The sequence below is a fragment of the Antedon bifida genome, chromosome 5 (genome assembly GCF_963402885.1).
Source record: "Antedon bifida chromosome 5, ecAntBifi1.1, whole genome shotgun sequence".
NCBI lineage: Eukaryota > Metazoa > Echinodermata > Crinoidea > Comatulida > Antedonidae > Antedon > Antedon bifida.
The window spans coordinates 19,027,555-19,041,104 of NC_136230.1; positions in this window are offsets into that span (position 1 = coordinate 19,027,555).

Genomic DNA, 13,550 nt, shown 5'->3' on the forward strand with positions numbered 1-13,550 from the left:
AAAATGGCCAAAATTTCAAATTTTTAAAATTCTATAATTAGGCTATAATATTGCCATTTATACACATATATTGTGTTAACATCATCTTATAGAGCCATAGTAGCTAGTTATGTCAAATAATAAAAGATTCGAAATTTGGCAATTTTTCGGAAATTTCCCTGCGGGGGACCACAGGAATTAATTCGAAATATGACCAAAAATTTCACTTTTTAAAAATCAAAAATTATGCTGTAATATTGTCATTTATGCACATATATTGTGTTAAAATCATCTTATAGAGACATCGTAACTATTATGTCAAAAAATAAAAGGGTCGAAATTTGGCCATTTTTCGAAAATTTCTCTGCTGGGGACCATATGAATTTTTTCGAAAAAGAACCAAAGTTTCCACTTTTTTAAATTCAATAATTATGCTATAATATTGCCATTTATGCACATATATTGTGTTAACATCATCTTATAGAGCCATAGTAACAAGTTATGTCAAAAAATAAAAGGGTCAAAATTTGGCCATTTTTCGGGAATTTCCCTGCGGGGACCACAGGAATTGTTTCGGAAAATGACCAAAAATTCCACTTTTTTAAATTAAAAAATTATGCTATAATATTGCCATTTATGCACATATATTGTGTTAACATCATCTTATAGAGCCATAGTAACTAGCTATGTCAAAAAATAAAAGGGTCGAAATTTTGCCATTTTTCGAAAATTTCCCTGTGGGGACCATAGCATTTTTTTCGAAAAAGAACCAAAGTTTCCACTTTTTTAAATTCAATAATTAAGCTATAATATTGCCATTTATGAACATATATTGTGTTAACATCATCTTATAGAGCCATAGTAACTAGTTATGTCAACAAATAAAAGGGTCAAAATTTGGCCATTTTTCGGAAATTTCCCTGCGTGGGACCACAGGAATTGTTTCGGAAAATGACCAAAAATTCCACTTTTTTAAATTAAAAAATTATGCTATATTATTGCCATTTATGCACATATACTGTGTTAACATCATCTTATAGAGCCATAGTAACTAGTTTTGTCAAAAAATAAAAGTGTCGAAAAATTAACATCATCTTATAGAGCCATAGTAACTAGTTTTGTCAAAAAATAAAAGTGTCGAAAATGGCAAAATTTTACACTTTTTAAAATTAAATAATTATGCTTTATTTTGCCATTTATGCACATAAATTGTGTTAACATCATCTTATAGAGCCATAGTAACTAGTTATGTCAAAAAAACAATTGTCAAAATTTGGCCATTTTTCGGAAATTTCCCTACGGGACCATAGGAATTTTTTCGAAAAATTTCCAATTTTTAAAATTCTATAATTAGGCTATAATATTGCCATTTATACACATATATTGTGTTAACATCATCTTATAGAGCCATAGTAACTAGTTATGTCAAATAATAAAAGGTTCGAAATTTGGCAATTTTTCGGAAATTTCCCTGCGGGGGACCACAGGAATTGTTTCGAAATATGACCAAAAATTCCACTTTTTTAAATTCAATAATTATGCTATAATATTGCCATTTATGAACTTATATTGTGTTAACATCATCTTATAGAGCCATAGTAACTAGTTTTGTCAAAAAATAAAAGTTTCGAAAAATGGCAAAATTTTCCACTTTTTAAAATTAAATAATTATGCTATAATATTGCCATTTATGCACATATATTGTGTTAACATCATCTTATAGAGCCATCGCAACTAGTTATGTCAAAAAAATAAAAGGGTCTAAATTTGGTGATTTTTCGAACATTTACCTGCGGGGGACCCTAGGATTTTTTTTTATAGAAAAATGGCATAAATTCCACTTTTTTAAATTCAAAAATTATGCTATAATATTTCCATTTATACACATATATTGTGCTAACATCTTCTTATAGAGCCATAGCAACTAGTTATGTCAAAAAATAAAAGGGTCAAAATTTGGCCATTTTTCGGAAATTTCCCTGCGGGGGACCACAGGAATTGTTTCGGAAAATGACCAAAAATTCCACTTTTTTAAATTCAAAAATTATGCTATAATATTGCCATTTACTCACATGTATTGTGTTAACATCATCTTATAGAGCCATAGTAACTAGTTTTGTCAAAAAATAAATGTGTCAAAAAATGTCAAAATTTTCCACTTTTTAAAAATAAATAATTATGCTATAATATTGCCATTTATGCACATATATTGTGTTAACATCATCTTATAGAGACATCGTAACTAGCTATATCAAAAAAATAAAAGGGTCTAAATTTGGTAATTTTTCGAAAATTTTCCTGCAGGGGACCACAGGAATTGTTTCGAAAAACGACCAAAAATTCCACTTTTTAAAAGTCAACAATTATGCTGTAATATTGCCATTTATGCACATATATTGTGTTAACATCATCTTATAGAGACATCGTAACAAGTTTTGTCAAAAAATAAAAGTGTCGAAAAATCGCAAAATTTTCCACTTTCGTAAAATTAAATAATTATGCTATAATATTGACATTTATGCACATATATTGTGTTAACATCATTTTATAGAGCCATCGTAACTAGTTATGTCAAAAAATAAAAGGGTCAAATTTGGTAAATTTTTGAAAATTTCCCTGCGGGTTACCATAGGATTTTTTTTTGGAAAAATGGCAAAAATTGCACTTTTTAAAATTAAATAATTATGCTATAATATTGCCATTTATGCACATATATTGTGTTAACATCATCTTATAGAGCCATCGTAACTAGTTATTTCAAAAAAATAAAAGGGTCTAAATTTGATAATTTTTCGAACATTTTTCTGCGGGGGATCACAGGAATTTTTTCAAAAAATGACCAATATTTCCTTTTTTTATTATTCAATAATTAGGCTATAATTATCTAAAAATCAAAGGTTCGAAATTTGGCCATTTTTGGAAAATTTTCCTGCGGGGCACTATAGGAATTTTTTCGAAAAATGAACAAAATTTTTACTTTTTAATATTCAAAAATTATGCTATAATATTGACATTTATGCATATATATTGTGGTAACATCATCTTATAGAGACAGTGTAACTAGTTATGCCAAAAAATTAAGAGGTCGAAATTTGGCCGTTTTTCGAAAATTTTCCATAGGAATTTTTCGAAAAATAAGCAAAATTTCCACCATTTAAAACTAAAAAATTATGCTATAATATTGCCATTTATGCACCTATATTGTGTTAGCATCATCTTACAGAGCCATTGTAACTAGTTATGTCAAAAAATAAAATGTCAAAATTTGGCCATTTTTCGGAAATTTCACTGCGGGGGGCCACAGGAATTGTTTCGGAAAATGACCAAAAATTCCACTTTTTTAAATTCAAAAATTATGCTATAATATTGCCATTTACTCGCATATATTGTGTTAACATCATCTTATAGAGCCATAGTAACTAGTTTTGTCAAAAAATAAAAGTGTCGAAGTTTGGCCATTTTTCGAAAATTTTCCCTCCGGGGGACCATAGGAATTTTTTAAAATTCAATAATTATACTATAATATTGCCATTTATGCACATATATTGTGTTAACATCATCTTATAGAGCCATCGTAACTAGTTATGTCAAAAAAAAAAGGGTCGAAATTTGGCCATTTTTCGAAAATTTCCCTGTTGGGGACCATAGCATTTTTTTTCGAAAAATGGCCAAAACTTCCAATTTTCAAAATTCTATAATTAGGCTATAATATTGCCATTTATGCACATATATTGTGCTATATAACTAGTTATGTAAAAAAATAAAAGGGTCAAAATTTCCTATTTTTAAAAATCTATAATTAGGCTATAATATTGCCATTTATGCACATATATTGTGTTAACATCATCTTATAGAGCCATAGTAACTAGTTATGTCAAATAATAAAAGGGGCGAAAATTTCCCTGCAGGGGTCCACAGGAATTTTTTCAAAAAATGACCAAAAATTCCACTTTTTAAAAGTTAAAAATTATGCTGTAATATTGCCATTTATGCACATATATTGTGTTAACAGCATCTTATAGAGCCATAGTAACTAGTTATGTCAAAAATAAATGGGTCGAAATTTTGCCATTTCTCGGAAATTTTCATGCGGGATACCATAGGAATTTTTTCGCAAAATGGCCAAAATTTCCAATTTTTTAAATTCTATAATTAGGCTATAATATTGCCATTTATACACATATATTGTGTTAACATCATCTTATAGAGCCATAGTAACTAGTTATGTCAAATAATAAAAGGGTCGAAATTTGGCAATTTTTCGGAAATTTCCCTGCGGGGGACCACAGGAATTGTTTCGAAAAATGACCAAAAATTCCACTTTTTAAAAGTTAAAAATTATGCTGTAATATTGCCATTTATGCACATATATTGTGTTAACATCATCTTATAGAGACATCGTAACTAGTTATGTGAAAAAATAAAAGGGTCGAAATTTGGCCATTTTTCGGAAATTTCCCTGCGGGGGACCATAGGAATTTTTTCGAAAAATGAACAAAGTTTCCACTTTCTTAAATTCAATAATTATGCTATAATATTGCCATTTATGCACATATAACGTGTTAACATCATCTTATAGAGCCATAGTAACTAGTTATGTCAAAAAATAAAAGGGTCAAAATTAGCTCATTTATCGGAAACTTCCCTGCGGGGGACCATAGGATTTTTTTCGAAAAATGGCCAAAATTTCCAATTTTCAAAATTCTATAATTAGGCTATAATATTGCCATTTATGCACATATATTGTGTTAACATCATCTTATAAAGCCATAGGAACTAGTTATGTCAAAAAAACAATAGTCAAAATTTGGCCATTTTTCGGAAATTTCCCTGCGGGAGACCATAGGACCTTTTACGAAAAATGGCCAAAATTTCCTATTTTTAAAATTCAAAAATTATGCTATAATATTGCCATTTATTCACATATATTGTGTTAACATCATCTTTTAGAGCCATAGTAACTAGTTTTGTCAAAAAATAAAAGTGTCGAAAAATCGCAAAATTTTCCACTTTCGTAAAATTAAATAATTATGCTATAATATTGACATTTATGCACATATATTGTGTTAACATCATTTTATAGAGCCATCGTAACTAGTTATGTCAAAAAATAAAAGGGTCAAATTTGGTAAATTTTTGAAAATTTCCCTGCGGGTTACCATAGGATTTTTTTTTGGAAAAATGGCAAAAATTGCACTTTTTAAAATTAAATAATTATGATAAAAATTTCCTATTTTTAAAAATCTATAATTAGGCTATAATATTGCCATTTATGCACATATATTGTGTTAACATCATCTTATAGAGATAATAACTAGTTATGTCAAATAATAAAAGGGGCGAAAATTTCCCTGCGGGGGTCCACAGGAATTTTTTCAAAAAATGACCAAAAATTCCACTTTTTAAAAGTTAAAAATTATGCTGTAATATTGCCATTTATGCACATATATTGTGTTAACATCATCTTATAGAGCCATAGTAACTAGTTATGTCAAAAATAAATGGGTCGAAATTTTGCCATTTCTCGGAAATTTTCATGCGGGATACCATAGGAATTTTTTCGCAAAATGGCCAAAATTTCCAATTTTTAAAATTCTATAATTAGGCTATAATATTGCCATTTATACACATATATTGTGTTAACATCATCTTATAGAGCCATAGTAACTAGTTATGTCAAATAATAAAAGGGTCGAAATTTGGCAATTTTTCGGAAATTTCCCTGCGGGGGACCACAGGAATTGTTTCGAAAAATGACCAAAAATCCCACTTTTTAAAAGTTAAAAATTATGCTGTAATATTGCCATTTATCCACATATATTGTGTTAACATCATCTTATAGAGACATCGTAACTAGTTATGTGAAAAAATAAAAGGGTCGAAATTTGGCCATTTTTCGGAAATTTCCCTGCGGGGGACCATAGGAATTTTTACGAAAAATAAACAAAGTTTCCACTTTCTTAAATTCAATAATTATGCTATAATATTGCCATTTATGCACATATAACGTGTTAACATCATCTTATAGAGCCATAGTAACTAGTTATGTCAAAAAATAAAAGGGTCAAAATTGGCTCATTTATCGGAAACTTCCCTGCGGGGGACCATAGGATTTTTTTCGAAAAATGGCCAAAATTTCCAATTTTCAAAATTCTATAATTAGGCTATAATATTGCCATTTATGCACATATATTGTGTTAACATCATCTTATAAAGCCATAGTAACTAGTTATGTCAAAAAATAAAAGGGTCGAAATTTGGCCATTTTCGAAAATTTCACTGCGGGGGAACATAGGATTTTTTTCGAAAAATGACCAAAGTTTCCACTTTTTAAAATTCAAAAAATATGCTGTAATATTGCCATTTATGCACATATATTGTGTTAACATCATCTTATAGAGCCATAGTAACTAGTTATGTCAAAAAATAAAAGGGTCAAAATTTGGCAATTTTTCGGAAATTTCCCTGCGGGGGACCACAGGAATTGTTTCGAAAAATGACCAAAAATTCCACTTTTTAAAATTAAAAATTTATGCTATAATATTGTCAATTATGCACATATATTGTGTTAACATCATCTTATAGAGCCATAGTAACTAGTTTTGTCAAAAAATAAAAGTGTAGAAAAATGGCAAAATTTTCCACTTTTTAAAATTTAGAAAATATGCTATAATATTGCCATTTATGCTTATAGAGCCATCGTAACTAGTTATGTCAAAAAATAAAAAGGTCAAAATTTGGCCATTTTTCAGAAATTTCCCTGCGGGGGCCTACAGGAATTGTTTCGAAAAATGGCCAAAATTTCCAATTTTTAAAATTCTATAATTAGGCTATAATATTGCCATTTAACTAGTTATGTCAAAAAATAAAAGGGTCAAAATTTGGCCGTTTTTCGAAAGTTTCCCTGTGGGGGACAACAGGAATTGTTTCGAAAAATGACCAAAAATTCCACTTTTTAAAAGTCAAAAATTATGCTGTAATATTGCCATTTATGCACATATATTGTGTTAACATCATCTTATAGAGCCATAGTAACTAGTTTTGTCAAAAAAGAAAAGTGTCGAAAAATTAACATCATCTGATATAGCCATAGTAACTAGTTTTGTCAAAAAATAAAAGTGTCGAAAAATGGCAAAATTTTACAATTTTTTAAATTAAATAATTATGCTATAATATTGCCATTTATGGACATAAATTGTGTTAACATCATCTTATAGAGCCATAGTAACTAGTTATGTCAAAAAATAAAAGGGTCAAAATTTGGCAATTTTCGGAAATTTCCCTGCGGGGGACCACAGGAATTGTTTCGAAAAATGACCAAAAATTCCACTTTTTTAAATTCAAAAATTATGCTATAATATTGCCATTTACTCACATATATTCTGTTAACATCATCTTATAGAGCCATAGTAACTAGTTTTGTCAAAAAATAAAAGTTGCGAAAAATGGCAAAATTGTCCACTTTTTAAAATTAAATAATTATGCTATAATATTGCCATTTATGCACATATATTGTGTTAACATCATCTTATAGAGCTATCGTAACTAGTTATGTCAAAAAAATAAAAGGGTCTAAATTGGTAATTTTTCGAAAATTTTCCTGCGGGGGACCATAGGATTTTTTTTTTAGAAATATTTTTTTTTAAAATTCTATGATTAGGCTATAATATTACCATTTATGCACATATATTGTGTTAACATCATCTTATTGAGCCATAGTAACTAGTTATGTCAAATAATAAAAGGGTCGAAATTTTGCCATTTTTCGGAAATTTCCCTGCTGGGGACCATAGGATTTTTTTTTTAGAAAAATGGCATAAATTCCACTTTTTTAAATTCAAAAATTATGCTATAATATTGCCATTTATTCACATATATTGTGTTAACATCATCTTATAGAGCCATAGTAACTAGTTTTGTCAAAAAAGAAAATTGTCGAAAAATTAACATCATCTTATAGAGCCATAGTAACTTATTTTGTCAAAAAATAAAAGTTGCGAAAAATGGCAAAATTTTCCACTTTTTAAAATTAAATAATTATGCTATAATATTGCCATTTATGCACATATATTGTGTTAACATCATCTTATAGAGCTATCGTAACTAGTTATGTCAAAAAAATAAAAGGGTCTAAATTTGGTAATTTTTCGAAAATTTTCCTGCGGGGGACCATAGGATTTTTTTTATAGAAAAATGGCATAAATTCCACTTTTTTAAATTCAAAAATTATGCTAAAATATTGTCATTTATGCACATATATTGTGTTAACATCATCTTATAGAGCCATAGTAACTAGTTTTGTCAAAAAATAAAAGTGTCGAAAAATGGCAAAATTTTCCACTTTTTAAAATTAAATAATTATGCTATAATATTGCCATTTATGCACATATATTAAGTTAACATCATCTTATAGAGCCATAGTAACTAGTTATGTCAAAAAAATAAAAAAAGGTCAAAATTTGGCAATTTTTCGGAAATTTCCCTGCGGGGGACCACATGAATTGTTTCGAAAAATGACCAAAAATTCCACTTTTTAAAATTCAAAAATTATGCTATAATATTGTCGTTTATGCATATATATTATGTTAACATCATCTTATAGAGCCATAGTAACTAGTTTTGTCAAAAAATAAAAGTGTCGAAAAATGGCAAAATTGTCCACTTTTTAAAATTAAATAATTATGCTATAATATTGTCATTTATGCACCTATTTTGTGTTAACATCATCTTATAGAGTAACTAATAATATCGTAACTAGTTATGTCAAAAATAAAAGGGTCAAAATTTGCATAATTATTTAATTTATAATATTGCCATTTACTCACATATATTGTGTTAACATCATCTTATAGAGCCATAGTAACTAGTTTTGTCAAAAAATAAAAGTGTCGAAAAATGGCAAAATTTTCCACTTTTTAAAATTAAATAATTATGCTATAATATTGCCATTTATGCACATATATTGTGTTAACATCATCTTATAGAGACATCGTAACTAGTTATGTCAAAAAAATAAAAGGGTCAAAATTTGGCAATTTTTCGGAAATTTTCCTGGTGGGAACCACAGGAATTGTTTCGAAAAATGACCAATATTTCCACCTTTTATTATTCAATTATTAGGGTATAATTACCAAAAAATCAAAGGTTCGAAATTTGGCCATTTTTCGAAAATTTTCCTGCGGGGCACTATAGGAATTTTTTCGAAAAATGACCAACATTTTTACTTTTTAAAATTCAAAAATTATACTATAATATTGCCATTTATGCATATATATTGTGGTAACATCATCTTATAGAGACATTGTAACTAGTTATGCCAAAAAAATTAAGAGGTCGAAATTCCACTTTTTAAAATTCGAAAATTATGCTATAATATTGCCATTTATACACATATATTGTGCTAACATCTTCTTATAGAGCCATAGCAACTAGTTATGTCAAAAAAGAAAAAAAGGGTCGAAAAATGGACAAATTTTCCACTTTTTAAAATTAAATAATTATGCTATAATATTGCCATTTATGCACATATATTGTGTTAACATCATCTTATAGAGCCATCGTAACTAGTTATGTCAAAAAAATAAAAGGGTTTAAATTTGGCCATTTTTCGAAAATTTTCCTGCGGGGCACTATAGGAATTTTTTCGAAAAATGACCAAAATTTTTACTTTTTAAAATTCAAATATTATGCTATAATTATCAAAAAATCAAAGGTTCGAAATTTGGCCATTTTTCGAAAATTTTCTTCCGGGGCACTATAGGAATTTTTTCGAAAAATGACCAAAATTTTTACTTTTTAAAATTCAAAAATTATGCTATAATATTGCCATTTATGCATATATATTGTGGTAACAATTTTGTGCATTTCGATAAAACTTTCCACACAAAAACATCAAATTACACAAATTAGCTTAATATCGTATTTGAAAACGTTTTAGACCATTTTGAGCATTTCGACAAAACTTGTTAACATAAAAACATCAAAGTGCTTAGAATAGCTTCAAATCGCATTTGGAGACGTTTTAGACCATCTTGTGATTTTCGAAAAAACTTTTTAGCATAAAAACACCAATGTGCTTAGAAATACTTCAAATCGCATTTGAAGACGTTTTAGACCATTTTGTGCATTTCGATGAAAATTGGTTACACAAAAACATCAAAGTGCTTAAAATCACATTTGTAACCGTTTTAGAGCATCTTGACCATTTCGATAAAACTTTTCACACATAAACATCAAAGTGCACAAAATAGCTTAATATCGTATTTAAAAACGTTCTAGACCATTTTGAGCATTTCGACAAAACTTGATCACACAAAACATCAAAGTGCTTAGAATAGCTTCAAATCGCAATTGGAGACGTTTTAGACCATTTTGTGATTTTCGAAAAAACTTTTTAACATAAAAACACCAAAGTGCACAAAATAGCTTCAAATCGCATTTGTAGACGTTTTAGACCATTTTTTGCATTTCGATGAAACTTGGTTACACAAAAACATCAAAGTGCTTAAAATCACATTTGAAACCGTTTTAGAACATATTGAGCATTTCGATAAAACTTTTCGCACAAAAACATCAAAGTGCACAAAATAGCTTCAAATCGCATTTGGAGACGTTTTAGACCATTTTGTGCATTTCGATAAAACTTGTTAACATAAAAACACCAAAGTGCTTAGAAATGCTTAAAATCACATTTGAAACCGTTTTAGAGCATTTTGAGCATTTCGATAAAACTTTTCGCACAAAAACATCAAAGTGCACAAAATAGCTTCAAATCGCATTTGGAGACGTTTTATACCTTTTTGTGATTTTCGAAAAAACTTGTTAACATAAAAACACCAAAGTGCTTAGAAATGCTTCAAATCGCATTTGGAGACGTTTTAGACCATTTTGTGCATTTCGATGAAACTTGGTTACACAAAACCATCAAAGTGCTTAAAATCTCATTTAAAACCGTTTTAGACCATTTTGAACATTTCGATAAAACTTTTCACACACAAACATCAAAGTGCTCAAAATAGCTTAATATCGTATTTGAAAACGTTTTAGACCATTTTGAGCATTTCGACAAAACTTTTTCACAGAAAACATCAAAGTGTACAGAATAGATTCAAATCGCATTTGGAGACGTTTTAGACCATTTTGTGCATTTCGAAAAAACTTTTTAACATAAAAACACCAAAGTGCTTAGAAATACTTCAGATCGCATTTGAAGACGTTTTAGACCATTTTGAGCATTTCGATGAAACTTGGTTACACAAAAACATCAAAGTGCCTAAAATCACATTTGAAACCGTTTTAGAGCATTTTCAGCATTTCTATAAAACTTTTCACACAAAAACATCAAAGTGCTTAGAATAGCTTCAAATCGCATTTGGAGACGTTTGAGACCATTTTGTGATTTAAAAAAAAACTTTTTAACATAAAAACATCAAAGTGCTTAGAATAGCTTCAAATCGCATTTGGAGACGTTTTAGACCATTTTGAGATTTTCGATGAAACTTGGTTACACAAAAACATCAAAGTGCTTAAAATCACATTTAAAACCGTTTTAGAGCATTTTGAGCATTTCGATAAAACTTGTTAACATAAAAACATCAAAGTGCTTAGAATAGCTTCAAATCGCATTTGGAGACGTTTTAGACCATTTTGTGATTTTCGAAAAAACTTTTTAACATAAAAACACCAAAGTGCTTAGAAATACTTCAGATCGCATTTGAAGACGTTTTAGACCATTTTGTGCATTTCGATGAAACTTGGTTACACAAAAACATCAAAGTGCTTAAAATCACATTTGAAACCGTTTTAGAGCATTTTGAGCATTTCTATAAAACTTTTTACACACAAACATCAAAGTGCACAAAAAAGCTTAATATCGTATTTGAAAACGTTTTAGACCATTTTGAGCATTTCGACAAAACTTTTTCACACAAAACATCAAAGTGTACAGAATAGCTTCAAATCGCATTTGGAGACGTTTTAGACCATTTTGTGCATTTCGATGAAACTTGGTTACACAAAACCATCAAAGTGCTTAAAATCACATTTGAAACCGTTTTAGACCATTTTGAACATTTCGATAAAACTTTTCACACACAAACATCAAAGTGCACAAAATAGCATAATATCGTATTTGAAAACGTTTTAGACCATTTTGAGCATTTCGACAAAACTTTTTCACACAAAACATCAAATTGTACAGAATAGCTTCATATCGCATTTGGAGACGTTTTAGACCATTTTGTGATTTTCGAAAAAACTTTTTAACATAAAAACATCAAAGTGCTTAGAATAGCTTCAAATCGCATTTGGAGACGTTTTAGACCATTTTGTGATTTTCGATGAAACTTGGTTACACAAAAACATCAAAATGCTTAAAATCACATTTAAAACCGTTTTAGAGCATTTTGAGCATTTCGATAAAACTTGTTAACATAAAAACATCAAAGTGCTTAGAATAGCTTCAAATCGCATTTGGAGACGTTTTAGACCATTTTGAGCATTTCGAAAAAATTTGTTAACATAAAAACATCAAAGTGCTTAGAATAGCTTCAAATCGCATTTGGAGACGTTTTAGACCATTTTGTGCATTTCGATGAAACTTGGTTACTCAAAACCATCAAAGTGCTTAAAATCACATTTGAAACCGTTTTAGACCATTTTGACCATTTCGATAAAACTTTTGACACACAAACATCAAAGTGCACAAAATAGCTTAATATCGTATTTGAAAACGTTTTAGACCATTTTGAGCATTTCGACAAAACTTTTTCACACAAAACATCAAAGTGCTTAGAAATTCTTCAAATCGCATTTGGAGACGTTTTAGACCATTTTGAGCATTTCGACAAAACTTGTTGACATAAAAACATCAAAGTGCTTAGAATAGCTTCAATTCGCATTTGGAGACGTTTTAGACCATTTTGAACATTTCGATAAAACTTTTCACACACAAACATCAAAGTGGACAAAATATCTTAATATCGTATTTGAAAACGTTTTAGACCATTTTGAGCATTTCGAAAAAACTTTTTCACACAAAACTTCAAAGTGCTTAGAAATGCTTCAAATCGCATTTGGAGACGTTTTAGACCATTTTGAATATTTCGATAAAACTTTTCACACACAAACATCAAAGTGCACAAAATAGCTAAATATCGTATTTGAAAACGTTTTAGACCATTTTGAGCATTTCGACAAAACTTTTTCACACAAAACTTCAAAGTGCTTAGAAATGCTTCAAATCGCATTTGGAGACGTTTTAGACCATTTTGTGCATTTCGAAAAAACTTTTTAACATAAAAACATCAAAGTGCTTAGAATAGCTTCAAATCGCATTTGGAGACGTTTTAGACCATTTTGTGATTTTCGAAAAAACTTTTTAACATAAAAACACCAAAGTGCTTAGAAATACTTCAGATCGCATTTGAAGACGTTTTAGACCATTTTGTGCATTTCGATGAAACTTGGTTACACAAAAACATCAAAGTGCTTAAAATCACATTTGAAACTGTTTTAGAGCATTTTGAGCATTTCTATAAAACTTTTCACACACAAACATCAAAGTGCACAAA